Source organism: Somniosus microcephalus, chromosome 5, assembly GCF_052327205.1.
Source record: "Somniosus microcephalus isolate GS21.2 chromosome 5, FLI_Smic_1.0, whole genome shotgun sequence".
NCBI classification, from domain to species: Eukaryota; Metazoa; Chordata; class Chondrichthyes; order Squaliformes; family Somniosidae; genus Somniosus; species Somniosus microcephalus.
The window spans coordinates 275,317,165-275,340,958 of record NC_140991.1 but is presented as its reverse complement, the minus strand read 5'-3'; positions in this window follow the sequence as shown (position 1 = coordinate 275,340,958).

Sequence of the window (23,794 nt, the reverse complement as noted above, 5' to 3'; positions counted from 1 at the left end):
ACAGGGAGTCCCCTGGAGTGTGTCAGTATTTACAGGGAGTCCCCAGGAGTGTGTCAGTATTTACAGGGAGTGCCCAGGAGTGTGTCAGTATTTACAGGGAGTCCCCAGGAATGTGTCAGTATTTACAGGGAGTCCCCAGGAGTGTGTCAGTCTTTACAGGGAGTCCCCAGGAGTGTGTCAGTATTTACAGGGTGTCCCCAGGAGTGTGTCAGTATTTACAGGGAGTCACCAGGAGTCTGTCAGTATTTACAGGGTGTCCCCAGGAGTGTGTCGGTATTCACAGGGAGTCCCCAGGAGTGTGTCAGTATTTACAAGGAGTCCCAGGAGTGTGTCAGTATTTACAGGGAGTCCCCAGGAATGTGTCAGTATTTACAGGGAGTCCCCAGGAGTGTGTCAGTATTTACATTGAGTCCCCAGGAATGTGTCAGTATTTACAGGGATTCCCCAGGAGTATGTCAGTACTTGCACGGAGTCCCCAGGAGTGTGTCAGTATTTACAGGGAGTCCCCAGGAGTGTGTCAGTATTTACAGGGTGTCGCCAGGAGTGTGTCAGTATTTACACGAAGTCCCCAGGATTGTGTCAGTATTTACAGGGACTGCCCAGGAGTGTGTTAGTATTTAGAGGGAGTCCCCAGGAGTGTGTCAGTATTTACAGGGAGTCCCCAGGAATGTGTCAGTATTTACAGGGAGTCCCCAGGAGTATGTCAGTACTTACAGGGAGTCCCCAGGAGGGTGTCAGTATTTACAGGGAGTCCCCAGGGGTGTGTCAGTATTTACAGGGTGTCCCCAGGAGTGTGTCAGTATTTACACGGAGTCCCCTGGAGTGTGTCAGTATTTACAGGGTGTCCCCAGGAGTGTGTCAGTATTTACAGGGAGTCCCCAGGAGTGTGTCACTATTTACAGGGAGCCCCAGGAGTCTGTCAGTATTTACAGGGAGTCCCCAGGAGTCTGTCAGTATTTACAGGGTGTCCCCAGGACTGTGTCAGTATTTACAGGGAGTCCCCAGGAGTGTGTCAGTATTTACAGGGAGTCCCCAGGAGTGTGTCAGTATTTAAAGGGAGTCCCCAGGATTGTGTCAGTATTTACAGGAGTCCCCAGGAGTGTGTCAGTATTTACAAGGAGTCCCAGGAGTGTGTCAGTGTTTACAGGGAGTCCCCAGGAATGTGTCAGTATTTACAGGGAGTCCCCAGCAGTGTGTCAGTATTTACATGGAGTCCCCAGGAGTGTGTCAGTATTTACAGGGTGTCCCCAGGAGTGTGTCAGTATTTACAGGGAGTCCCCTTGAGTGTGTCGAACTTTACAGGGAGCCCCAGGAGTCTGTCAGTATTTACAGGGAGTCCCCAGGAATCTGTCAGTATTTACAGGGTGTCCCCAGGAGTGTGTCAGTATTTACAGGGAGTCCCCAGGAATCTGTCAGTATTTACAGGGAGTGCCCAGGAGTGTGTCAGTATTTACAGGGAGTCCCCAGGAATGTGTCAGTATTTACAGGGAGTCCCCAGGATTGTGTCAGTATTTACGGGGAGTCCCCAGGAATGTGTCAGTATTTACAGGGAGTCCCCAGGAGTATGTCAGTACTTACAGGGAGTCCCCAGGAGTGTGTCAGTATTTACAGGGAGTCCCCGGGAGTGTGTCAGTATTTACAGGGAGTCCACAGCAGTGTGTCAGTATTTACAGGGAGTCCCCAGGAGTGTGTTAGTATTTACAGGGAGTCCGCAGGTGTGTGTCAGTATTTACAGGAAGTCCCCAGGTGTGTGTCAGTATTTACAGGGAGTCCCCAGGAGTGTGTCAGTATTTACAGGGTGTCCCCAGGAGTGTGTCAGTATTTACAGGGTGTCCCCAGGAGTGTGTCAGTATTCACAGGGAGTCCCCAGGAGTGTGTCAGTATTTACAGGGTGTCCCCAGGAGTGTGTCAGTATTTACAGGGAGTCCCCAGAAGTCTGTCAGTATTTACAGGGTGTCCCCAGGAGTGTGTCAGTATTTACAGGGAGTCCCCAGGAGTGTGTCAGTATTTACAGGGAGTGCCCAGGAGTGTGTCAGTATTTACAGGGAGTCCCCAGGAGTGTGTCAGTATTTACAGGGAGTCCCTAGAAGTGTGTCAGTATTTACAGGGTGTCCCCAGGAGTGTGTCAGTATTTACAGGAAGTCCCCAGGAGTGTGTCAGTATTTACAGGGAGTCCCCAGGAGTGTGTCAGTATTTACACGAAGTCCCCAGGAGTGTGTCAGTATTTACAGGGAGTCCCCAGGAGTGTGTCAGTATTTGCAGGGTGTCCCCAGGAGTGTGTCAGTATTTACAGGGTGTCCCCAGGAGTGTGTCAGTATTTACAGGGAGTCCCCAGGAGTGTGTCAGTATTTACAGGGTGTCCCCAGGAGTGTGTCAGTATTTACAGGGAGTCACCAGGAGTCTGTCAGTATTTACAGGGTGTCCCCAGGAGTGTGTCAGTATTTACAGGGAGTCCCCAGGAGTGTGTCAGTATTTACAAGGAGTCCCAGGAGTGTGTCAGTATTTACAGGGAGTCCCCAGGAATGTGTCAGTATTTACAGGGAGTCCCCAGGAGTGTGTCAGTATTTACATGGAGTCCCCAGGAATGTGTCAGTATTTACAGGGATTCCCCAGGAGTATGTCAGTACTTACACGGAGTCCCCAGGAGTGTGTCAGTATTTACAGGGAGTCCCCAGGAGTGTGTCAGTATTTACAGGGTGTCCCCAGGAGTGTGTCAGTATTTACACGAAGTCCCCAGGAGTGTGTCAGTATTTACAGGGAGTGCCCAGGAGTGTGTTAGTATTTACAGGGAGTCCCCAGGAGTGTGTCAGTATTTACAGGGAGTCCCCAGGAATGTGTCAGTATTTACAGGGAGTCCCCAGGAGTATGTCAGTACTTACAGGGAGTCCCCAGGGGTGTGTCAGTATTTACAGGGAGTCCCCAGGAGTGTGTCAGTATTTACAGGGTGTCCCCAGGAGTGTGTCAGTATTTACACGGAGTCCCCAGGAGTGTGTCAGTATTTACAGGGTGTCCCCAGGAGTGTGTCAGTATTTACAGGGAGTCCCCAGGAGTGTGTCAGTATTTACAGGGAGTCCCCAGGAGTGTGTCAGTATTTACAGGGAGTCCCCAGGAGTATGTCAGTACTTACAGGGAGTCCCCAGGAGTGTGTCAGTATTTACAGGGAGTCCCCGGGAGTGTGTCAGTATTTACAGGCAGTCCACAGCAGTGTGTCAGTATTTACAGGGAGTGCCCAGGAGTGTGTCAGTATTTACAGGGAGTCCCCAGGAGTGTGTTAGTATTTACAGGGAGTCCGCAGGAGTGTGTCAGTATTTACAGGAAGTCCCCAGGAGTGTGTCAGTATTTACAGGGAGTCCCCAGGAGTGTGTCAGTATTTACAGGGTGTCCCCAGGAGTGTGTCAGTATTTACAGGGTGTCCCCAGGAGTGTGTCAGTCTTTACAGGGAGTCCCCAGGAGTGTGTCAGTATTTACAGGGTGTCCCCAGGAGTGTGTCAGTATTTACAGGGAGTCCCCAGGAGTCTGTCAGTATTTACAGGGTGTCCCCAGGAGTGTGTCAGTATTTACAGGGAGTCCCCAGGAGTGTGTCAGTATTTACAGGGAGTGCCCAGGAGTGTGTCAGTATTTACAGGGAGTCCCCAGGAGTGTGCCAGTATTTACAGGGAGTCCCCAGGAGTGTGTCAGTATTTACAGTGAGTCCCCAGGAGTGTGTCAGTATTTACAGGGAGTCCCTAGAAGTGTGTCAGTATTTACAGGGTGTCCCCAGGAGTGTGTCAGTATTTACAGGGAGTCCCCAGGAGTGTGTCAGTATTTACAGGGAGTCCCCAGGAGTGTGTCAGTTTTTACACGAAGTTCCCAGGAGTGTGTCAGTATTTACAGGGAGTCCCCAGGAGTGTGTCAGCATTTACAGGGTGTCCCCAGGAGTGTGTCAGTATTTACAGGGTGTCCCCAGGAGTGTGTCAGTATTTACAGGGAGTCCCCAGGAGTGTGTCAGTATTTACAGGGTGTCCCCAGGAGTGTGTCAGTATTTACAGGGAGTCACCAGGAGTCTGTCAGTATTTACAGGGTGTCCCCAGGAGTGTGTCGGTATTCACAGGGAGTCCCCAGGAGTGTGTCAGTATTTACAAGGAGTCCCAGGAGTGTGTCAGTATTTACAGGGAGTCCCCAGGAATGTGTCAGTATTTACAGGGAGTCCCCAGGAGTGTGTCAGTATTTACATGGAGTCCCCAGGAATGTGTCAGTATTTACAGGGATTCCCCAGGAGTAGGTCAGTACTTGCACGGAGTCCCCAGGAGTGTGTCAGTATTTACAGGGAGTCCCCAGGAGTGTGTCAGTATTTACAGGGTGTCGCCAGGAGTGTGTCAGTATTTACACGAAGTCCCCAGGATTGTGTCAGTATTTACAGGGAGTGCCCAGGAGTGTGTTAGTATTTACAGGGAGTCCCCAGGAGTGTGTCAGTATTTACAGGGAGTCCCCAGGAATGTGTCAGTATTTACAGGGAGTCCCCAGGAGTATGTCAGTACTTACAGGGAGTCCCCAGGAGTGTGTCAGTATTTACAGGGAGTCCCCAGGAGTGTGTCAGTATTTACAGGGTGTCCCCAGGAGTGTGTCAGTATTTACAGGGAGTCCCCAGGAGTGTGTCAGTATTTACAGGGTGTCCCCAGGAGTGTGTCAGTATTTACAGGGAGTCACCAGGAGTCTGTCAGTATTTACAGGGTGTCCCCAGGAGTGTGTCGGTATTCACAGGGAGTCCCCAGGAGTGTGTCAGTATTTACAAGGAGTCCCAGGAGTGTGTCAGTATTTACAGGGAGTCCCCAGGAATGTGTCAGTATTTACAGGGAGTCCCCAGGAGTGTGTCAGTATTTACATGGAGTCCCCAGGAATGTGTCAGTATTTACAGGGATTCCCCAGGAGTATGTCTGTACTTGCACGGAGTCCCCAGGAGTGTGTCAGTATTTACAGGGAGTCCCCAGGAGTGTGTCAGTATTTACAGGGTGTCGCCAGGAGTGTGTCAGTATTTACACGAAGTCCCCAGGATTGTGTCAGTATTTACAAGGAGTGCCCAGGAGTGTGTTAGTATTTACAAGGAGTCCCCAGGAGTGTGTCAGTATTTACAGGGAGTCCCCAGGATTGTGTCAGTATTTACAGGGAGTCCCCAGGAGTATGTCAGTACTTACAGGGAGTCCCCAGGAGTGTGTCAGTATTTACAGGGAGTCCCCAGGAGTGTGTCAGTATTTACAGGGTGTCCCCAGGAGTGTGTCAGTATTTACAGGGAGTCCCCAGGAGTGTGTCAGTATTTACAGGGTGTCCCCAGGAGTGTGTCAGTATTTACAGGGAGTCACCAGGAGTATGTCAGTACTTGCACGGAGTCCCCAGGAGTGTGTCAGTATTTACAGGGAGTCCCCAGGAGTGTGTCAGTATTTACAGGGAGTCCCCAGGAGTGTGTCAGTATTTACAGGGTGTCCCCAGGAGTGTGTCAGTATTTACACGGAGTCCCCAGGAGTGTGTCAGTATTTACAGGGTGTCCCCAGGAGTGTGTCAGTATTTACAGGGAGTCCCTAGGAGTGTGTCAGTATTTACAGGGAGCCCCAGGAGTCTGTCAGTATTTACAGGGAGTCCCCAGGAGTCTGTCAGTATTTACAGGGTGTCCCCAGGACTGTGTCAGTATTTACAGGGAGTCCCCAGGAGTGTGTCAGTATTTACAGGGAGTCCCCAGGAGTGTGCCAGTATTTACAGGGAGTCCCCAGGAGTGTGTCAGTATTTACAGTGAGTCCCCAGGAGTGTGTCAGTATTTACAGGGAGTCCCTAGAAGTGTGTCAGTATTTACAGGGTGTCCCCAGGAGTGTGTCAGTATTTACAGGGAGTCCCCAGGAGTGTGTCAGTATTTACAGGGAGTCCCCAGGAGTGTGTCAGTTTTTACACGAAGTTCCCAGGAGTGTGTCAGTATTTACAGGGAGTCCCCAGGAGTGTGTCAGCATTTACAGGGTGTCCCCAGGAGTGTGTCAGTATTTACAGGGTGTCCCCAGGAGTGTGTCAGTATTTACAGGGAGTCCCCAGGAGTGTGTCAGTATTTACAGGGTGTCCCCAGGAGTGTGTCAGTATTTACAGGGAGTCACCAGGAGTCTGTCAGTATTTACAGGGTGTCCCCAGGAGTGTGTCGGTATTCACAGGGAGTCCCCAGGAGTGTGTCAGTATTTACAAGGAGTCCCAGGAGTGTGTCAGTATTTACAGGGAGTCCCCAGGAATGTGTCAGTATTTACAGGGAGTCCCCAGGAGTGTGTCAGTATTTACATGGAGTCCCCAGGAATGTGTCAGTATTTACAGGGATTCCCCAGGAGTAGGTCAGTACTTGCACGGAGTCCCCAGGAGTGTGTCAGTATTTACAGGGAGTCCCCAGGAGTGTGTCAGTATTTACAGGGTGTCGCCAGGAGTGTGTCAGTATTTACACGAAGTCCCCAGGATTGTGTCAGTATTTACAGGGAGTGCCCAGGAGTGTGTTAGTATTTACAGGGAGTCCCCAGGAGTGTGTCAGTATTTACAGGGAGTCCCCAGGAATGTGTCAGTATTTACAGGGAGTCCCCAGGAGTATGTCAGTACTTACAGGGAGTCCCCAGGAGTGTGTCAGTATTTACAGGGAGTCCCCAGGAGTGTGTCAGTATTTACAGGGTGTCCCCAGGAGTGTGTCAGTATTTACAGGGAGTCCCCAGGAGTGTGTCAGTATTTACAGGGTGTCCCCAGGAGTGTGTCAGTATTTAGAGGGAGTCACCAGGAGTCTGTCAGTATTTACAGGGTGTCCCCAGGAGTGTGTCGGTATTCACAGGGAGTCCCCAGGAGTGTGTCAGTATTTACAAGGAGTCCCAGGAGTGTGTCAGTATTTACAGGGAGTCCCCAGGAGTGTGTCAGTATTTACATGGAGTCCCCAGGAATGTGTCAGTATTTACAGGGATTCCCCAGGAGTATGTCTGTACTTGCACGGAGTCCCCAGGAGTGTGTCAGTATTTACAGGGAGTCCCCAGGAGTGTGTCAGTATTTACAGGGTGTCGCCAGGAGTGTGTCAGTATTTACACGAAGTCCCCAGGATTGTGTCAGTATTTACAAGGAGTGCCCAGGAGTGTGTTAGTATTTACAGGGAGTCCCCAGGAATGTGTCAGTATTTACAGGGAGTCCCCAGGAGTATGTCAGTACTTACAGGGAGTCCCCAGGAGTGTGTCAGTATTTACAGGGAGTCCCCAGGAGTGTGTCAGTATTTACAGGGTGTCCCCAGGAGTGTGTCAGTATTTAGAGGGAGTCCCCAGGAGTGTGCCAGTATTTACAGGGTGTCCCCAGGAGTGTGTCAGTATTTACAGGGAGTCACCAGGAGTATGTCAGTACTTGCACGGAGTCCCCAGGAGTGTGTCAGTATTTACAGGGAGTCCCCAGGAGTGTGTCAGTATTTACAGGGAGTCCCCAGGAGTGTGTCAGTATTTACAGGGTGTCCCCAGGAGTGTGTCAGTATTTACACGGAGTCCCCAGGAGTGTGTCAGTATTTACAGGGTGTCCCCGGGAGTGTGTCAGTATTTACAGGGAGTCCCTAGGAGTGTGTCAGTATTTACAGGGAACCCCAGGAGTCTGTCAGTATTTACAGGGAGTCCCCAGGAGTCTGTCAGTATTTACAGGGTGTCCCCAGGACTGTGTCAGTATTTACAGGGAGTCCCCAGGAGTGTGTCAGTATTTACAGGGAGTCCCCAGGAGTGTGTCAGTATTTAAAGGGAGTCCCCAGGATTGTGTCAGTATTTACAGGAGTCCCCAGGAGTGTGTCAGTATTTACAAGGAGTCCCAGGAGTGTGTCAGTGTTTACAGGGAGTCCCCAGGAATGTGTCAGTATTTACAGGGAGTCCCCAGCAGTGTGTCAGTATTTACATGGAGTCCCCAGGAATGTGTCAGTATTTACACGGAGTCCCCAGGAGTGTGTCAGTATTTACAGGGTGTCCCCAGGAGTGTGTCAGTATTTACAGGGAGTCCCCTTGAGTGTGTCGATCTTTACAGGGAGCCCCAGGAGTCTGTCAGTATTTACAGGGATTCCCCAGGAATCTGTCAGTATTTACAGGGTGTCCCCAGGAGTGTGTCAGTATTTACAGGGAGTCCCCTGGAGTGTGTCAGTATTTACAGGGTGTCCCCAGGACTGTGTCAGTATTTACAGGGAGTCACCAGGAGTATGTCAGTACTTGCACGGAGTCCCCAGGAGTGTGTCAGTATTTACAGGGAGTCCCCAGGAGTGTGTCAGTATTTACAGGGAGTCCCCAGGAGTGTGTCAGTATTTACAGGGTGTCCCCAGGAGTGTGTCAGTATTTACACGGAGTCCCCAGGAGTGTGTCAGTATTTACAGGGTGTCCCCAGGAGTGTGTCAGTATTTACAGGGAGTCCCTAGGAGTGTGTCAGTATTTACAGGGAGCCCCAGGAGTCTGTCAGTATTTACAGGGAGTCCCCAGGAGTCTGTCAGTATTTACAGGGTGTCCCCAGGACTGTGTCAGTATTTACAGGGAGTCCCCAGGAGTGTGTCAGTATTTACAGGGAGTCCCCAGGAGTGTGCCAGTATTTACAGGGAGTCCCCAGGAGTGTGTCAGTATTACAGTGAGTCCCCAGGAGTGTGTCAGTATTTACAGGGAGTCCCTAGAAGTGTGTCAGTATTTACAGGGTGTCCCCAGGAGTGTGTCAGTATTTACAGGGAGTCCCCAGGAGTGTGTCAGTATTTACAGGGAGTCCCCAGGAGTGTGTCAGTTTTTACACGAAGTTCCCAGGAGTGTGTCAGTATTTACAGGGAGTCCCCAGGAGTGTGTCAGCATTTACAGGGTGTCCCCAGGAGTGTGTCAGTATTTACAGGGTGTCCCCAGGAGTGTGTCAGTATTTACAGGGAGTCCCCAGGAGTGTGTCAGTATTTACAGGGTGTCCCCAGGAGTGTGTCAGTATTTACAGGGAGTCACCAGGAGTCTGTCAGTATTTACAGGGTGTCCCCAGGAGTGTGTCGGTATTCACAGGGAGTCCCCAGGAGTGTGTCAGTATTTACAAGGAGTCCCAGGAGTGTGTCAGTATTTACAGGGAGTCCCCAGGAATGTGTCAGTATTTACAGGGAGTCCCCAGGAGTGTGTCAGTATTTACATGGAGTCCCCAGGAATGTGTCAGTATTTACAGGGATTCCCCAGGAGTAGGTCAGTACTTGCACGGAGTCCCCAGGAGTGTGTCAGTATTTACAGGGAGTCCCCAGGAGTGTGTCAGTATTTACAGGGTGTCGCCAGGAGTGTGTCAGTATTTACACGAAGTCCCCAGGATTGTGTCAGTATTTACAGGGAGTGCCCAGGAGTGTGTTAGTATTTACAGGGAGTCCCCAGGAGTGTGTCAGTATTTACAGGGAGTCCCCAGGAATGTGTCAGTATTTACAGGGAGTCCCCAGGAGTATGTCAGTACTTACAGGGAGTCCCCAGGAGTGTGTCAGTATTTACAGGGAGTCCCCAGGAGTGTGTCAGTATTTACAGGGTGTCCCCAGGAGTGTGTCAGTATTTACAGGGAGTCCCCAGGAGTGTGTCAGTATTTACAGGGTGTCCCCAGGAGTGTGTCAGTATTTACAGGGAGTCCCCAGGAATGTGTCAGTATTTACAGGGATTCCCCAGGAGTATGTCTGTACTTGCACGGAGTCCCCAGGAGTGTGTCAGTATTTACAGGGAGTCCCCAGGAGTGTGTCAGTATTTACAGGGTGTCCCCAGGAGTGTGTCAGTATTTACACGGAGTCCCCAGGAGTGTGTCAGTATTTACAGGGTGTCCCCGGGAGTGTGTCAGTATTTACAGGGAGTCCCTAGGAGTGTGTCAGTATTTACAGGGAGCCCCAGGAGTCTGTCAGTATTTACAGGGAGTCCCCAGGAGTCTGTCAGTATTTACAGGGTGTCCCCAGGACTGTGTCAGTATTTACAGGGAGTCCCCAGGAGTGTGTCAGTATTTACAGGGTGTCCCCAGGAGTGTGTCAGTATTTACAGGGAGTCACCAGGAGTATGTCAGTACTTGCACGGAGTCCCCAGGAGTGTGTCAGTATTTACAGGGAGTCCCCAGGAGTGTGTCAGTATTTACAGGGTGTCGCCAGGAGTGTGTCAGTATTTACACGAAGTCCCCAGGATTGTGTCAGTATTTACAAGGAGTGCCCAGGAGTGTGTTAGTATTTACAGGGAGTCCCCAGGAGTGTGTCAGTACTTACAGGGAGTCCCCAGGAATGTGTCAGTATTTACAGGGAGTCCCCAGGAGTATGTCAGTACTTACAGGGAGTCCCCAGGAGTGTGTCAGTATTTACAGGGAGTCCCCAGGAGTGTGTCAGTATTTACAGGGTGTCCCCAGGAGTGTGTCAGTATTTACAGGGAGTCCCCAGGAGTGTGTCAGTATTTACAGGGTGTCCCCAGGAGTGTGTCAGTATTTACAGGGAGTCACCAGGAGTATGTCAGTACTTGCACGGAGTCCCCAGGAGTGTGTCAGTATTTACAGGGAGTCCCCAGGAGTGTGTCAGTATTTACAGGGAGTCCCCAGGAGTGTGTCAGTATTTACAGGGTGTCCCCAGGAGTGTGTCAGTATTTACACGGAGTCCCCAGGAGTGTGTCAGTATTTACAGGGTGTCCCCGGGAGTGTGTCAGTATTTACAGGGAGTCCCTAGGAGTGTGTCAGTATTTACAGGGAGCCCCAGGAGTCTGTCAGTATTTACAGGGAGTCCCCAGGAGTCTGTCAGTATTTACAGGGTGTCCCCAGGACTGTGTCAGTATTTACAGGGAGTCCCCAGGAGTGTGTCAGTATTTACAGGGAGTCCCCAGGAGTGTGTCAGTATTTAAAGGGAGTCCCCAGGATTGTGTCAGTATTTACAGGAGTCCCCAGGAGTGTGTCAGTATTTACAAGGAGTCCCAGGAGTGTGTCAGTGTTTACAGGGAGTCCCCAGGAATGTGTCAGTATTTACAGGGAGTCCCCAGCAGTGTGTCAGTATTTACATGGAGTCCCCAGGAATGTGTCAGTATTTACACGGAGTCCCCAGGAGTGTGTCAGTATTTACAGGGTGTCCCCAGGAGTGTGTCAGTATTTACAGGGAGTCCCCTTGAGTGTGTCGATCTTTACAGGGAGCCCCAGGAGTCTGTCAGTATTTACAGGGATTCCCCAGGAATCTGTCAGTATTTACAGGGTGTCCCCAGGAGTGTGTCAGTATTTACAGGGAGTCCCCTGGAGTGTGTCAGTATTTACAGGGTGTCCCCAGGACTGTGTCAGTATTTACAGGGAGTCACCAGGAGTATGTCAGTACTTGCACGGAGTCCCCAGGAGTGTGTCAGTATTTACAGGGAGTCCCCAGGAGTGTGTCAGTATTTACAGGGAGTCCCCAGGAGTGTGTCAGTATTTACAGGGTGTCCCCAGGAGTGTGTCAGTATTTACACGGAGTCCCCAGGAGTGTGTCAGTATTTACAGGGTGTCCCCAGGAGTGTGTCAGTATTTACAGGGAGTCCCTAGGAGTGTGTCAGTATTTACAGGGAGCCCCAGGAGTCTGTCAGTATTTACAGGGAGTCCCCAGGAGTCTGTCAGTATTTACAGGGTGTCCCCAGGACTGTGTCAGTATTTACAGGGAGTCCCCAGGAGTGTGTCAGTATTTACAGGGAGTCCCCAGGAGTGTGCCAGTATTTACAGGGAGTCCCCAGGAGTGTGTCAGTATTACAGTGAGTCCCCAGGAGTGTGTCAGTATTTACAGGGAGTCCCTAGAAGTGTGTCAGTATTTACAGGGTGTCCCCAGGAGTGTGTCAGTATTTACAGGGAGTCCCCAGGAGTGTGTCAGTATTTACAGGGAGTCCCCAGGAGTGTGTCAGTTTTTACACGAAGTTCCCAGGAGTGTGTCAGTATTTACAGGGAGTCCCCAGGAGTGTGTCAGCATTTACAGGGTGTCCCCAGGAGTGTGTCAGTATTTACAGGGTGTCCCCAGGAGTGTGTCAGTATTTACAGGGAGTCCCCAGGAGTGTGTCAGTATTTACAGGGTGTCCCCAGGAGTGTGTCAGTATTTACAGGGAGTCACCAGGAGTCTGTCAGTATTTACAGGGTGTCCCCAGGAGTGTGTCAGTATTTACAGGGAGTCCCCAGGAGTGTGTCAGTATTTACAGGGTGTCCCCAGGAGTGTGTCAGTATTTACAGGGAGTCCCCAGGAGTGTGTCAGTATTTACAGGGTGTCCCCAGGAGTGTGTCAGTATTTACAGGGAGTCACCAGGAGTCTGTCAGTATTTACAGGGTGTCCCCAGGAGTGTGTCGGTATTCACAGGGAGTCCCCAGGAGTGTGTCAGTATTTACAAGGAGTCCCAGGAGTGTGTCAGTATTTACAGGGAGTCCCCAGGAATGTGTCAGTATTTACAGGGAGTCTCCAGGAGTGTGTCAGTATTTACATGGAGTCCCCAGGAATGTGTCAGTATTTACAGGGATTCCCCAGGAGTATGTCTGTACTTGCACGGAGTCCCCAGGAGTGTGTCAGTATTTACAGGGAGTCCCCAGGAGTGTGTCAGTATTTACAGGGTGTCGCCAGGAGTGTGTCAGTATTTACACGAAGTCCCCAGGATTGTGTCAGTATTTACAAGGAGTGCCCAGGAGTGTGTTAGTATTTACAGGGAGTCCCCAGGAGTGTGTCAGTATTTACAGGGAGTCCCCAGGAATGTGTCAGTATTTACAGGGAGTCCCCAGGAGTATGTCAGTACTTACAGGGAGTCCCCAGGAATGTGTCAGTATTTACAGGGAGTCCCCAGGAGTGTGTCAGTATTTACAGGGTGTCCCCAGGAGTGTGTCAGTATTTACAGGGAGTCCCCAGGAGTGTGTCAGTATTTACAGGGTGTCCCCAGGAGTGTGTCAGTATTTACAGGGAGTCACCAGGAGTATGTCAGTACTTGCACGGAGTCCCCAGGAGTGTGTCAGTATTTACAGGGAGTCCCCAGGAGTGTGTCAGTATTTACAGGGTGTCGCCAGGAGTGTGTCAGTATTTACACGAAGTCCCCAGGATTGTGTCAGTATTTACAGGGAGTGCCCAGGAGTGTGTTAGTATTTACAGGGAGTCCCCAGGAGTGTGTCAGTATTTACAGGGAGTCCCCAGGAATGTGTCAGTATTTACAGGGAGTCCCCAGGAGTATGTCAGTACTTACAGGGAGTCCCCAGGAGTGTGTCAGTATTTACAGGGAGTCCCCAGGAGTGTGTCAGTATTTACAGGGTGTCCCCAGGAGTGTGTCAGTATTTACAGGGAGTCCCCAGGAGTGTGTCAGTATTTACAGGGTGTCCCCAGGAGTGTGTCAGTATTTACAGGGAGTCACCAGGAGTCTGTCAGTATTTACAGGGTGTCCCCAGGAGTGTGTCGGTATTCACAGGGAGTCCCCAGGAGTGTGTCAGTATTTACAAGGAGTCCCAGGAGTGTGTCAGTATTTACAGGGAGTCCCCAGGAATGTGTCAGTATTTACAGGGAGTCTCCAGGAGTGTGTCAGTATTTACACGAAGTCCCCAGGATTGTGTCAGTATTTACAGGGATTCCCCAGGAGTATGTCTGTACTTGCACGGAGTCCCCAGGAGTGTGTCAGTATTTACAGGGAGTCCCCAGGAGTGTGTCAGTATTTACAGGGTGTCGCCAGGAGTGTGTCAGTATTTACACGAAGTCCCCAGGATTGTGTCAGTATTTACAAGGAGTGCCCAGGAGTGTGTTAGTATTTACAGGGAGTCCCCAGGAGTGTGTCAGTATTTACAGGGAGTCCCCAGGAATGTGTCAGTATTTACAGGGAGTCCCCAGGAGTATGTCAGTACTTACAGGGAGTCCCCAGGAGTGTGTCAGTATTTACAGGGAGTCCCCAGGAGTGTGTCAGTATTTACAGGGTGTCCCCAGGAGTGTGTCAGTATTTACAGGGAGTCCCCAGGAGTGTGTCAGTATTTACAGGGTGTCCCCAGGAGTGTGTCAGTATTTACAGGGAGTCACCAGGAGTATGTCAGTACTTGCACGGAGTCCCCAGGAGTGTGTCAGTATTTACAGGGAGTCCCCAGGAGTGTGTCAGTATTTACAGGGAGTCCCCAGGAGTGTGTCAGTATTTACAGGGTGTCCCCAGGAGTGTGTCAGTATTTACACGGAGTCCCCAGGAGTGTGTCAGTATTTACAGGGTGTCCCCGGGAGTGTGTCAGTATTTACAGGGAGTCCCTAGGAGTGTGTCAGTATTTACAGGGAGCCCCAGGAGTCTGTCAGTATTTACAGGGAGTCCCCAGGAGTCTGTCAGTATTTACAGGGTGTCCCCAGGACTGTGTCAGTATTTACAGGGAGTCCCCAGGAGTGTGTCAGTATTTACAGGGAGTCCCCAGGAGTGTGTCAGTATTTAAAGGGAGTCCCCAGGATTGTGTCAGTATTTACAGGAGGCCCCAGGAGTGTGTCAGTATTTACAAGGAGTCCCAGGAGTGTGTCAGTGTTTACAGGGAGTCCCCAGGAATGTGTCAGTATTTACAGGGAGTCCCCAGCAGTGTGTCAGTATTTACATGGAGTCCCCAGGAATGTGTCAGTATTTACACGGAGTCCCCAGGAGTGTGTCAGTATTTACAGGGAGTCCCCAGGAGTGTGTCAGTATTTACAGGGTGTCCCCAGGAGTGTGTCAGTATTTACAGGGAGTCCCCTTGAGTGTGTCGATCTTTACAGGGAGCCCCAGGAGTCTGTCAGTATTTACAGGGATTCCCCAGGAATCTGTCAGTATTTACAGGGTGTCCCCAGGAGTGTGTCAGTATTTACAGGGAGTCCCCTGGAGTGTGTCAGTATTTACAGGGAGTCACCAGGAGTATGTCAGTACTTGCACGGAGTCCCCAGGAGTGTGTCAGTATTTACAGGGAGTCCCCAGGAGTGTGTCAGTATTTACAGGGAGTCCCCAGGAGTGTGTCAGTATTTACAGGGTGTCCCCAGGAGTGTGTCAGTATTTACACGGAGTCCCCAGGAGTGTGTCAGTATTTACAGGGTGTCCCCAGGAGTGTGTCAGTATTTACAGGGAGTCCCTAGGAGTGTGTCAGTATTTACAGGGAGCCCCAGGAGTCTGTCAGTATTTACAGGGAGTCCCCAGGAGTCTGTCAGTATTTACAGGGTGTCCCCAGGACTGTGTCAGTATTTACAGGGAGTCCCCAGGAGTGTGTCAGTATTTACAGGGAGTCCCCAGGAGTGTGCCAGTATTTACAGGGAGTCCCCAGGAGTGTGTCAGTATTTACAGTGAGTCCCCAGGAGTGTGTCAGTATTTACAGGGAGTCCCTAGAAGTGTGTCAGTATTTACAGGGTGTCCCCAGGAGTGTGTCAGTATTTACAGGGAGTCCCCAGGAGTGTGTCAGTATTTACAGGGAGTCCCCAGGAGTGTGTCAGTTTTTACACGAAGTTCCCAGGAGTGTGTCAGTATTTACAGGGAGTCCCCAGGAGTGTGTCAGCATTTACAGGGTGTCCCCAGGAGTGTGTCAGTATTTACAGGGAGTCCCCAGGAATGTGTCAGTATTTACAGGGAGTCCCCAGGAGTATGTCAGTACTTACAGGGAGTCCCCAGGAGTGTGTCAGTATTTACAGGGAGTCCCCAGGAGTGTGTCAGTATTTACAGGGTGTCCCCAGGAGTGTGTCAGTATTTACAGGGAGTCCCCAGGAGTGTGTCAGTATTTACAGGGTGTCCCCAGGAGTGTGTCAGTATTTACAGGGAGTCACCAGGAGTCTGTCAGTATTTACAGGGTGTCCCCAGGAGTGTGTCGGTATTCACAGGGAGTCCCCAGGAGTGTGTCAGTATTTACAAGGAGTCCCAGGAGTGTGTCAGTATTTACAGGGAGTCCCCAGGAATGTGTCAGTATTTACAGGGAGTCTCCAGGAGTGTGTCAGTATTTACATGGAGTCCCCAGGAATGTGTCAGTATTTACAGGGATTCCCCAGGAGTATGTCTGTACTTGCACGGAGTCCCCAGGAGTGTGTCAGTATTTACAGGGAGTCCCCAGGAGTGTGTCAGTATTTACAGGGTGTCGCCAGGAGTGTGTCAGTATTTACACGAAGTCCCCAGGATTGTGTCAGTATTTACAAGGAGTGCCCAGGAGTGTGTTAGTATTTACAGGGAGTCCCCAGGAGTGTGTCAGTATTTACAGGGAGTCCCCAGGAATGTGTCAGTATTTACAGGGAGTCCCCAGGAGTATGTCAGTACTTACAGGGAGTCCCCAGGAGTGTGTCAGTATTTACAGGGAGTCCCCAGGAGTGTGTCAGTATTTACAGGGTGTCCCCAGGAGTGTGTCAGTATTTACAGGGAGTCCCCAGGAGTGTGTCAGTATTTACAGGGTGTCCCCAGGAGTGTGTCAGTATTTACAGGGAGTCACCAGGAGTATGTCAGTACTTGCACGGAGTCCCCAGGAGTGTGTCAGTATTTACAGGGAGTCCCCAGGAGTGTGTCAGTATTTACAGGGAGTCCCCAGGAGTGTGTCAGTATTTACAGGGTGTCCCCAGGAGTGTGTCAGTATTTACACGGAGTCCCCAGGAGTGTGTCAGTATTTACAGGGTGTCCCCGGGAGTGTGTCAGTATTTACAGGGAGTCCCTAGGAGTGTGTCAGTATTTACAGGGAGCCCCAGGAGTCTGTCAGTATTTACAGGGAGTCCCCAGGAGTCTGTCAGTATTTACAGGGTGTCCCCAGGACTGTGTCAGTATTTACAGGGAGTCCCCAGGAGTGTGTCAGTATTTACAGGGAGTCCCCAGGAGTGTGTCAGTATTTAAAGGGAGTCCCCAGGATTGTGTCAGTATTTACAGGAGTCCCCAGGAGTGTGTCAGTATTTACAAGGAGTCCCAGGAGTGTGTCAGTGTTTACAGGGAGTCCCCAGGAATGTGTCAGTATTTACAGGGAGTCCCCAGCAGTGTGTCAGTATTTACATGGAGTCCCCAGGAATGTGTCAGTATTTACACGGAGTCCCCAGGAGTGTGTCAGTATTTACAGGGTGTCCCCAGGAGCGTGTCAGTATTTACAGGGAGTCCCCTTGAGTGTGTCGATCTTTACAGGGAGCCCCAGGAGTCTGTCAGTATTTACAGGGATTCCCCAGGAATCTGTCAGTATTTACAGGGTGTCCCCAGGAGTGTGTCAGTATTTACAGGGAGTCCCCTGGAGTGTGTCAGTATTTACAGGGTGTCCCCAGGACTGTGTCAGTATTTACAGGGAGTCACCAGGAGTATGTCAGTACTTGCACGGAGTCCCCAGGAGTGTGTCAGTATTTACAGGGAGTCCCCAGGAGTGTGTCAGTATTTACAGGGAGTCCCCAGGAGTGTGTCAGTATTTACAGGGTGTCCCCAGGAGTGTGTCAGTATTTACACGGAGTCCCCAGGAGTGTGTCAGTATTTACAGGGTGTCCCCAGGAGTGTGTCAGTATTTACAGGGAGTCCCTAGGAGTGTGTCAGTATTTACAGGGAGCCCCAGGAGTCTGTCAGTATTTACAGGGAGTCCCCAGGAGTCTGTCAGTATTTACAGGGTGTCCCCAGGACTGTGTCAGTATTTACAGGGAGTCCCCAGGAGTGTGTCAGTATTTACAGGGAGTCCCCAGGAGTGTGCCAGTATTTACAGGGAGTCCCCAGGAGTGTGTCAGTATTACAGTGAGTCCCCAGGAGTGTGTCAGTATTTACAGGGAGTCCCTAGAAGTGTGTCAGTATTTACAGGGTGTCCCCAGGAGTGTGTCAGTATTTACAGGGAGTCCCCAGGAGTGTGTCAGTATTTACAGGGAGTCCCCAGGAGTGTGTCAGTTTTTACACGAAGTTCCCAGGAGTGTGTCAGTATTTACAGGGAGTCCCCAGGAGTGTGTCAGCATTTACAGGGTGTCCCCAGGAGTGTGTCAGTATTTACAGGGTGTCCCCAGGAGTGTGTCAGTATTTACAGGGAGTCCCCAGGAGTGTGTCAGTATTTACAGGGTGTCCCCAGGAGTGTGTCAGTATTTACAGGGAGTCACCAGGAGTCTGTCAGTATTTACAGGGTGTCCCCAGGAGTGTGTCAGTATTTACAGGGAGTCCCCAGGAGTGTGTCAGTATTTACAGGGTGTCCCCAGGAGTGTGTCAGTATTTACAGGGAGTCCCCAGGAGTGTGTCAGTATTTACAGGGTGTCCCCAGGAGTGTGTCAGTATTTACAGGGAGTCACCAGGAGTCTGTCAGTATTTACAGGGTGTCCCCAGGAGTGTGTCGGTATTCACAGGGAGTCCCCAGGAGTGTGTCAGTATTTACAAGGAGTCCCAGGAGTGTGTCAGTATTTACAGGGAGTCCCCAGGAATGTGTCAGTATTTACAGGGAGTCTCCAGGAGTGTGTCAGTATTTACATGGAGTCCCCAGGAATGTGTCAGTATTTACAGGGATTCCCCAGGAGTATGTCTGTACTTGCACGGAGTCCCCAGGAGTGTGTCAGTATTTACAGGGAGTCCCCAGGAGTGTGTCAGTATTTACAGGGTGTCGCCAGGAGTGTGTCAGTATTTACACGAAGTCCCCAGGATTGTGTCAGTATTTACAAGGAGTGCCCAGGAGTGTGTTAGTATTTACAGGGAGTCCCCAGGAGTGTGTCAGTATTTACAGGGAGTCCCCAGGAATGTGTCAGTATTTACAGGGAGTCCCCAGGAGTATGTCAGTACTTACAGGGAGTCCCCAGGAGTGTGTCAGTATTTACAGGGAGTCCCCAGGAGTGTGTCAGTATTTACAGGGTGTCCCCAGGAGTGTGTCAGTATTTACAGGGAGTCCCCAGGAGTGTGTCAGTATTTACAGGGTGTCCCCAGGAGTGTGTCAGTATTTACAGGGAGTCACCAGGAGTATGTCAGTACTTGCACGGAGTCCCCAGGAGTGTGTCAGTATTTACAGGGAGTCCCCAGGAGTGTGTCAGTATTTACAGGGTGTCGCCAGGAGTGTGTCAGTATTTACACGAAGTCCCCAGGATTGTGTCAGTATTTACAGGGAGTGCCCAGGAGTGTGTTAGTATTTACAGGGAGTCCCCAGGAGTGTGTCAGTATTTACAGGGAGTCCCCAGGAATGTGTCAGTATTTACAGGGAGTCCCCAGGAGTATGTCAGTACTTACAGGGAGTCCCCAGGAGTGTGTCAGTATTTACAGGGAGTCCCCAGGAGTGTGTCAGTATTTACAGGGTGTCCCCAGGAGTGTGTCAGTATTTACAGGGAGTCCCCAGGAGTGTGTCAGTATTTACAGGGTGTCCCCAGGAGTGTGTCAGTATTTACAGGGAGTCACCAGGAGTCTGTCAGTATTTACAGGGTGTCCCCAGGAGTGTGTCGGTATTCACAGGGAGTCCCCAGGAGTGTGTCAGTATTTACAAGGAGTCCCAGGAGTGTGTCAGTATTTACAGGGAGTCCCCAGGAATGTGTCAGTATTTACAGGGAGTCTCCAGGAGTGTGTCAGTATTTACATGGAGTCCCCAGGAATGTGTCAGTATTTACAGGGATTCCCCAGGAGTATGTCTGTACTTGCACGGAGTCCCCAGGAGTGTGTCAGTATTTACAGGGAGTCCCCAGGAGTGTGTCAGTATTTACAGGGTGTCGCCAGGAGTGTGTCAGTATTTACACGAAGTCCCCAGGATTGTGTCAGTATTTACAAGGAGTGCCCAGGAGTGTGTTAGTATTTACAGGGAGTCCCCAGGAGTGTGTCAGTATTTACAGGGAGTCCCCAGGAATGTGTCAGTATTTACAGGGAGTCCCCAGGAGTATGTCAGTACTTACAGGGAGTCCCCAGGAGTGTGTCAGTATTTACAGGGAGTCCCCAGGAGTGTGTCAGTATTTACAGGGTGTCCCCAGGAGTGTGTCAGTATTTACAGGGAGTCCCCAGGAGTGTGTCAGTATTTACAGGGTGTCCCCAGGAGTGTGTCAGTATTTACAGGGAGTCACCAGGAGTATGTCAGTACTTGCACGGAGTCCCCAGGAGTGTGTCAGTATTTACAGGGAGTCCCCAGGAGTGTGTCAGTATTTACAGGGAGTCCCCAGGAGTGTGTCAGTATTTACAGGGTGTCCCCAGGAGTGTGTCAGTATTTACACGGAGTCCCCAGGAGTGTGTCAGTATTTACAGGGTGTCCCCGGGAGTGTGTCAGTATTTACAGGGAGTCCCTAGGAGTGTGTCAGTATTTACAGGGAGCCCCAGGAGTCTGTCAGTATTTACAGGGAGTCCCCAGGAGTCTGTCAGTATTTACAGGGTGTCCCCAGGACTGTGTCAGTATTTACAGGGAGTCCCCAGGAGTGTGTCAGTATTTACAGGGAGTCCCCAGGAGTGTGTCAGTATTTAAAGGGAGTCCCCAGGATTGTGTCAGTATTTACAGGAGGCCCCAGGAGTGTGTCAGTATTTACAAGGAGTCCCAGGAGTGTGTCAGTGTTTACAGGGAGTCCCCAGGAATGTGTCAGTATTTACAGGGAGTCCCCAGCAGTGTGTCAGTATTTACATGGAGTCCCCAGGAATGTGTCAGTATTTACACGGAGTCCCCAGGAGTGTGTCAGTATTTACAGGGAGTCCCCAGGAGTGTGTCAGTATTTACAGGGTGTCCCCAGGAGTGTGTCAGTATTTACAGGGAGTCCCCTTGAGTGTGTCGATCTTTACAGGGAGCCCCAGGAGTCTGTCAGTATTTACAGGGATTCCCCAGGAATCTGTCAGTATTTACAGGGTGTCCCCAGGAGTGTGTCAGTATTTACAGGGAGTCCCCTGGAGTGTGTCAGTATTTACAGGGAGTCACCAGGAGTATGTCAGTACTTGCACGGAGTCCCCAGGAGTGTGTCAGTATTTACAGGGAGTCCCCAGGAGTGTGTCAGTATTTACAGGGAGTCCCCAGGAGTGTGTCAGTATTTACAGGGTGTCCCCAGGAGTGTGTCAGTATTTACACGGAGTCCCCAGGAGTGTGTCAGTATTTACAGGGTGTCCCCAGGAGTGTGTCAGTATTTACAGGGAGTCCCTAGGAGTGTGTCAGTATTTACAGGGAGCCCCAGGAGTCTGTCAGTATTTACAGGGAGTCCCCAGGAGTCTGTCAGTATTTACAGGGTGTCCCCAGGACTGTGTCAGTATTTACAGGGAGTCCCCAGGAGTGTGTCAGTATTTACAGGGAGTCCCCAGGAGTGTGCCAGTATTTACAGGGAGTCCCCAGGAGTGTGTCAGTATTTACAGTGAGTCCCCAGGAGTGTGTCAGTATTTACAGGGAGTCCCTAGAAGTGTGTCAGTATTTACAGGGTGTCCCCAGGAGTGTGTCAGTATTTACAGGGAGTCCCCAGGAGTGTGTCAGTATTTACAGGGAGTCCCCAGGAGTGTGTCAGTTTTTACACGAAGTTCCCAGGAGTGTGTCAGTATTTACAGGGAGTCCCCAGGAGTGTGTCAGCATTTACAGGGTGTCCCCAGGAGTGTGTCAGTATTTACAGGGTGTCCCCAGGAGTGTGTCAGTATTTACAGGGAGTCCCCAGGAGTGTGTCAGTATTTACAGGGTGTCCCCAGGAGTGTGTCAGTATTTACAGGGAGTCACCAGGAGTCTGTCAGTATTTACAGGGTGTCCCCAGGAGTGTGTCGGTATTCACAGGGAGTCCCCAGGAGTGTGTCAGTATTTACAAGGAGTCCCAGGAGTGTGTCAGTATTTACAGGGAGTCCCCAGGAATGTGTCAGTATTTACAGGGAGTCCCCAGGAGTGTGTCAGTATTTACATGGAGTCCCCAGGAATGTGTCAGTATTTACAGGGATTCCCCAGGAGTAGGTCAGTACTTGCACGGAGTCCCCAGGAGTGTGTCAGTATTTACAGGGAGTCCCCAGGAGTGTGTCAGTATTTACAGGGTGTCGCCAGGAGTGTGTCAGTATTTACACGAAGTCCCCAGGATTGTGTCAGTATTTACAGGGAGTGCCCAGGAGTGTGTTAGTATTTACAGGGAGTCCCCAGGAGTGTGTCAGTATTTACAGGGAGTCCCCAGGAATGTGTCAGTATTTACAGGGAGTCCCCAGGAGTATGTCAGTACTTACAGGGAGTCCCCAGGAGTGTGTCAGTATTTACAGGGAGTCCCCAGGAGTGTGTCAGTATTTACAGGGTGTCCCCAGGAGTGTGTCAGTATTTACAGGGAGTCCCCAGGAGTGTGTCAGTATTTACAGGGTGTCCCCAGGAGTGTGTCAGTATTTACAGGGAGTCACCAGGAGTCTGTCAGTATTTACAGGGTGTCCCCAGGAGTGTGTCGGTATTCACAGGGAGTCCCCAGGAGTGTGTCAGTATTTACAAGGAGTCCCAGGAGTGTGTCAGTATTTACAGGGAGTCCCCAGGAATGTGTCAGTATTTACAGGGAGTCTCCAGGAGTGTGTCAGTATTTACATGGAGTCCCCAGGAATGTGTCAGTATTTACAGGGATTCCCCAGGAGTATGTCTGTACTTGCACGGAGTCCCCAGGAGTGTGTCAGTATTTACAGGGAGTCCCCAGGAGTGTGTCAGTATTTACAGGGTGTCGCCAGGAGTGTGTCAGTATTTACACGAAGTCCCCAGGATTGTGTCAGTATTTACAAGGAGTGCCCAGGAGTGTGTTAGTATTTACAGGGAGTCCCCAGGAGTGTGTCAGTATTTACAGGGAGTCCCCAGGAATGTGTCAGTATTTACAGGGAGTCCCCAGGAGTATGTCAGTACTTACAGGGAGTCCCCAGGAGTGTGTCAGTATTTACAGGGAGTCCCCAGGAGTGTGTCAGTATTTACAGGGTGTCCCCAGGAGTGTGTCAGTATTTACAGGGAGTCCCCAGGAGTGTGTCAGTATTTACAGGGTGTCCCCAGGAGTGTGTCAGTATTTACAGGGAGTCACCAGGAGTATGTCAGTACTTGCACGGAGTCCCCAGGAGTGTGTCAGTATTTACAGGGAGTCCCCAGGAGTGTGTCAGTATTTACAGGGTGTCGCCAGGAGTGTGTCAGTATTTACACGAAGTCCCCAGGATTGTGTCAGTATTTACAGGGAGTGCCCAGGAGTGTGTTAGTATTAACAGGGAGTCCCCAGGAGTGTGTCAGTATTTACAGGGAGTCCCCAGGAATGTGTCAGTATTTACAGGGAGTCCCCAGGAGTATGTCAGTACTTACAGGGAGTCCCCAGGAGTGTGTCAGTATTTACAGGGAGTCCCCAGGAGTGTGTCAGTATTTACAGGGTGTCCCCAGGAGTGTGTCAGTATTTACAGGGAGTCCCCAGGAGTGTGTCAGTATTTACAGGGTGTCCCCAGGAGTGTGTCAGTATTTACAGGGAGTCACCAGGAGTCTGTCAGTATTTACAGGGTGTCCCCAGGAGTGTGTCGGTATTCACAGGGAGTCCCCAGGAGTGTGTCAGTATTTACAAGGAGTCCCAGGAGTGTGTCAGTATTTACAGGGAGTCCCCAGGAATGTGTCAGTATTTACAGGGAGTCTCCAGGAGTGTGTCAGTATTTACATGGAGTCCCCAGGAATGTGTCAGTATTTACAGGGATTCCCCAGGAGTATGTCTGTACTTGCACGGAGTCCCCAGGAGTGTGTCAGTATTTACAGGGAGTCCCCAGGAGTGTGTCAGTATTTACAGGGTGTCGCCAGGAGTGTGTCAGTATTTACACGAAGTCCCCAGGATTGTGTCAGTATTTACAAGGAGTGCCCAGGAGTGTGTTAGTATTTACAGGGAGTCCCCAGGAGTGTGTCAGTATTTACAGGGAGTCCCCAGGAATGTGTCAGTATTTACAGGGAGTCCCCAGGAGTATGTCAGTACTTACAGGGAGTCCCCAGGAGTGTGTCAGTATTTACAGGGAGTCCCCAGGAGTGTGTCAGTATTTACAGGGTGTCCCCAGGAGTGTGTCAGTATTTACAG